The following is a 5,784-nucleotide window of genomic DNA, read 5'->3' on the forward strand; positions in this document are numbered from 1 at the left end:
TCAAGGCCCCAAAGACTCAGGAATAAACTTTGATCTTCCTCCTAACTGCCTAAAAGGATGTAGTTAGAGGACCTGTTGCAAGAATGGAGATATCAAGTAGATAACTATAGGATGAATAGGTGTGGTACACTGGAAGGAACCTGGAAAAATCTGTTAAAATTCCTCTGTGTCCCACTGTCTCTGCCTGGCTCAGCAAACTTTTTTTTTTTTTACTACACATCTGCTTTCTATCTCCATGTGAATTACTTTCCTCCCCTTTGAAGTCCCAAACTACTTCCCCCCTTTGTCTTCAGCTAAAGATGGTATTTAAGGTGAGGGTTTTGGCCATTTGGGGGAATTACTCAATTCTTCTGGGTCTCTCCCATCTATACATGTTAAAAAAAAAATGACTAAGTTATTTGTGAAATTTGTTTTTTCCTACTCCTATCTCAATTTTATAGCTAATTATATGTTGACTAATAGAAGAGGTCAGTGTATTAATTATCACAGTTTCCCAACTTGATCAATATTCCCAAATTAAAATTAGATTATTCGTTCATTCAATGAGGCTATAGCATTCCAGACATTGTGAAAAATTCTGAAGATATGGTCCTTGCCTTTAGGAAGCCTACAACAATGAGAAGGCAAATATTGAATAGGTAATTAAATGTAAGAAGTTCTAAGAAGGAGCAGTATTACCTTAAATGTGAAGATTGTCGCTGCCTTAATAGGTGGCATCTGCAATCTTTATCTTGGCAATCCATTGTAAATAGTCCAGTTAGCTGGTTCAGCAAGCCTTTCACCTTTGTAAAAATATAGACACACAGTCATTATTTCATCTTCTTAATTAAGCATATAAAAGAATGCTGCTATCACAGTTTCTAATTATTAGCATCTTAGAAGATATTTGCATCTTACAAAGCACACTTAACAAAGCAGCATTGTTTGATTTATGCCAACCCCTTTCAGTCTTTCTTGCAAAGCTAAAAACTGTATAAGAAACTTTTAGTATTGGAAAATCAATCTCTCAGTAAAAGTATTTAACACATTTGATCTGCTCAGTAGTCAGAGTCTCTAACATGACAGGATCTCACTATCTTCTCCATTCATGAAGTTAAATTGTTCTTATATAATCTTTTTTTCCCTTCTCCTCTCACATCCTAGAAGAGGCAATCTTGTAACTTCAAAGTCCAAATCCTACCAAATGGGTCACAGCAAGGTTGGAAAACAAAGTGTGACTTGTGTACTAATAAAGCAGTATATGTAAGTTTCTTAATAAACATACCAATAATTAAGATTTAATAGAGAAGAAATAATATCTAGTGTCAAATTTCACATTTTCCCTGAAGATGTTGCATTATCTTTCATAAAAGAGGGATCGCCTAGATGCTCACTGTACAGATATAGACATGATGCCATGAATGATGTCACAAGGTGATAGGATGATCTGGTCATCGAGATAGCAACATTCTCTTCCCAAAAAAGTGAAAAGTTACTGTCATGATGGCTGAGATTCATGACAAAAAATATATTCCAATTGAGTATTTCTAAAATCCTGGGTCCAAAAACTGCCCAAAATTAGTTTCAAACTTAAGATGTGAGAATGTTAGTATATTGTACAATAAACCATAACACATAAAGCAGGTGACAAGTGAGACAGGAGTATAGTGTGAAAAGTGTAAAAGACTAATAAAAGTAAGTGAGAAGAAATTCTAAAAGAAAAGCAGAAAACCGTGATTGGATGATTTCCTCCTGATGTCACAATTATTCTACTCAACAGTAAATGTAGAAATTAGAAAAGATCCACCAAGTTAAAGTGTAAAACAGAGAGAGGGCTGCCACCCATGTCCTCCTATCAATACAGGGTGTGTGTACCATGATGCTAACATTCCAGGTGGTACCTTGGCGCTGGTAAGTTATATTTATTTGGCCTTTAAACCATGTTTTCCTAGTCAGTATTTCTCATCCCTTATAATTAACATGTACCTTCAGCCTATTTTCCATGATAGCTTGTACGTAATAGTGCTAGGATCAGGGCACCACTCATGCTGTTTCTTCCAACACTCTCATCCTCTATCCTCATTTACATCCTCAGTCCCTGTGTACTTTCCCTATCATTAGATTATGAATAAATCTCTCCAGATTTTTGATCTTCCTTCTGACAGCCCTTTCTCTATTCCATCTTACCTGACACCTGTTTTTACTTGATGATACCCCTTGTCCTAAAACCAGAGAAAAACCCACTTCATGGGGAAGTAGGAATGATTGATTCACATAGGGACTCATGGGGTCAGAGAGGAAGGATGGACCTTTGCTCTGACATCATAAATCACTGGGTGTTCTCTTTTGAAGTTACTACCCTCTGATTATATCATCTGCTTCTTACTCACATCATCGTCCCCAGTTGAGCACCAAGATATTCTCCCACCTTCTGCAATGGTTTTCACAGCTGTCTTGTAGAGTTTTGGTGCACCTCTGGCCCTTCACTCTTCCTTTTCTTTCACATCTTGCATCTAGTCCACCAGTAAGGTCTATTGGCTCTGCAGTCAAAATATATCATGAATCCAGCTGCTCCACCAGTATTCATCTAATCCTAGCCACAGTCATCTCTCATCTAGACTTCTGCAACAGACCCCTAGCGGGGCTCTTCCTCCACTGTTGCTCCTGTTGTTACTTTAGGAAGAAAACTCTATGGAGTCAATCAGATCGTGTTATTATTAAAATCCTTCAAAGCTTTCTCATTAAACTTAAAAACAAAATTCAGACCCTTAGAGTGGCAGCTAAACCTACTTGATCTAGCTTTGGAATCTTGCCTCCCTTCAAGGGAAGACAACACTAAGGAAACACATGCAGACCAAGTGCATAGAGACCAGGAAACAACCACATCAGCAGAGATCACCAGCATCACAAAGAAGCAGGCAATCCCCAAGGGAGGCCTGTGGTACTGTGCTCCCCCAGCGCTACTGTAGTGTGTCCATATGCCTACAGATGAAGGCATTGGTAAATGGCCAGTGGCTAAGGGCATTCCTGGCCTTCTTCTACAGTATTGTCCAAGGCTTGCTAACAAGACAAAATAACAAAAAAGCAGTTTTCAACAATTTTATAATTGGAGGCAGTTGTTGGAAAAGCTAAACTTATTTCATGTTTTTCCTTCAGTGAGCTGAGACTGGTACCTCTTCTTGACCAGCTAGAGTGACCAAGGGCAGTATAACTCGTAATAATAGAAATATAATTCATATTCTTTTTATTTATTTATTTATTTTTTAAGGAACCAGCTTGCTCTCCACCCTTGGGGAGTGAGCAAGGGCACCTGTTACTTTTTTTTTTTTTTTTGGTGGTATGCGGGCCTCTCACTGTTGTGGCCTCTCGCGTGGTGGAGCACAGGCTCCGGACACACAGGCTCAACAGCCATGGCTCACGGGCCCAGCCTCTCCGTGGCATGTGGGATCTTCCCGGACCGGGACACAAACCCATGTCCCCTGAATCAGCAGGCGGACTCTCAACCACTGCGCCACCAGGGAAGCCCTATTCGTCTGTTTTTAATGCCAGTATCATACTGTTTTGATTACTATAACTTTGCAGTATAGTTTGAAATCAGGACATGTCTCCTGCTTTGTTCTTTCTCAGGGTTGTTTGGCTATTCAGGATCTTTGTGGTTCCATATAAATTTTAGAATTGTTTTTTCTACTTCTGTTAAAAAAATTTCAATTGGAATCTTCATAGAGATTTCATGAATCTATAGATGGCTTTTCACAGTGTTGACATTTTAACAGTATTAATTCTTCTAATCCATGAACACAGGATACCTTTCCATTTATTTATTAGACATTTTTCTTGATAGTGGTCTGAGGAAACTGACCTCACGCCCTATGGGTCAGGTTGTATGCAAATGTCTATCAGTGTCTTCGATGTTAGGTATTTTCAGGATCATTTTGTATGATCCTGTCTCAACTTTGACATTCATTTGAGGTTTCCAAGAGGAGGCTAGAGACAATGATACCCCTTACAGTTAGTAAACTTATAGATGTCTGCTTCTTTCTACATATGGGGTTTCTTAGGTTTCAAACATAATGACTGCACATTAGAATCACTTGGGAGTTTTCAACATGCCAGTGACTGGAGCCCAGTCCCAGAGATTCGAATTTAATTGGTCTGATCCCAGGTGTTGGTATAATTAAGAGCTACCCAGGGGACTTCCCTGGTGGCACAGTGGTTAAGAATCCGCCTGCCAACAAAGGGGACAAGGGTTCGATCCCTGGCCCGGGAAGATCCCACATGTCACAGAGCAACTAAGCCCATGTACCACAACTACTGAGCCTGTGCTCTAGAGCCCATGGCCACAACTACTGAGCCCACGTGCCACAACTACCGAAGCCTGCATGCCTAGAACCCGTGCTCCACAACAAGAGAAGCCACCACAAAGAGAAGCCCATGCACCGCAACAAAGAGTAGCCCCTGCTCGCCACAACTAGAGAAAGACCACACGCAGCAACAAAGACCCAATGCAGCCAATAAATAAATAAATAAATAAATAAATGTTCCTTAAAAAAAAGAAAAAAAGAGCTACCCAGGTAACTACGCAGCTAGGTCTACAAACCACTAGTCTTTAACCTTGTTACTGAAAGTTTGGTCAAAGAGCAGCAGCATCAGTATCACCTTAGAGCAATTTAGGCTTCATTTTATTTTATTTTATTTTTTTTGTCTACACCATGTGGCTTACAAGATCTTAGCTTCCCAACCAAGGATTGAACCCAGGCCCATAGCAGTGAAAGCACCGATTCCTAACCACTGGACTGCCAGGGAATTTCCTAGGCTTCATTTTAGATTTATGCGGTAAGGATCTGCAGTTTGACAAGACACATGGTAACTTAAATGTACCTTAATTTAGATATGCACTGGTCTAGAAAACATACAAACTACAATGGGACTCAAGTTCTTAAAATAAGTTGATATCCTGAGTACAAGTCCTTCAAAATGTGTTCTTTAAGATTAATTGGAATATTTTTTATAATTTTAATTTCACAGGAAAAAAACCCTGCTTGGTTTGTAGTTTTAATTTTAATCAGTATTATTATTATCTGACACGTTATTTAACAAATTAAACTATCTATTAAAATATATTATCATAAATGCAATTTCTTGAGGCAAATATCTACAAGTGTTTTTAAGAAAGGGAAAAAGGCCAGAAGTTGCATCATATTTAAGAAATTGGGAAAGCGGAAAATTGCTCTTGCAAGGATCACACACCCTCATTGCTTTTTATGATAGACTGTAAAGGGAGAACACTTCCACAAGGTGGCAGTAATGCATCCATTTCAGCCTCTGAACTAAGGTTTTACTGATTCAAGGATATAATGGGCCTTTTAAAACTCATTCTAATGTATAGAAAAAAAGCAATTTCACGCAATAAGTTTTTATTATAGTCTTGGCTGATCATTTTAATATTTTAAAGGAAGTAGTACTATGCACATTGACCCATTTGACCTGGGAAGGTGTTTTATTCTGCTTTCAGAAGTATGCCTTCTACAAAATATTAAACTTTGATAACTGATGAATATTAAGTTTTTATTTTATTAAAAACAGTAGCCCCATGCAAACATACCCAGTTGATTTTTTAAAAGGGTGCATAAGCAATTCAAAGGGGGAATTGTTCTTTCAATAAATGGTGCAGGAGCTATTGGATATCCATAGGCACAAAAATGAACCTTGACTTAAATTCACAGCTTTTGCAAAAATTATCTCAAGTGGATCACAGACTTAAATGTAAAATGTAAAACTATAAAACTTTTAGAAAAAAGAAAAGGA

The sequence above is a fragment of the Delphinapterus leucas genome, chromosome 7, assembly GCF_059928025.1.
Source record: "Delphinapterus leucas isolate spDelLeu-1000000601 "Yukka" chromosome 7, BTC_Dleu_Yukka2, whole genome shotgun sequence".
Classification (NCBI taxonomy): Eukaryota; Metazoa; Chordata; class Mammalia; order Artiodactyla; family Monodontidae; genus Delphinapterus; species Delphinapterus leucas.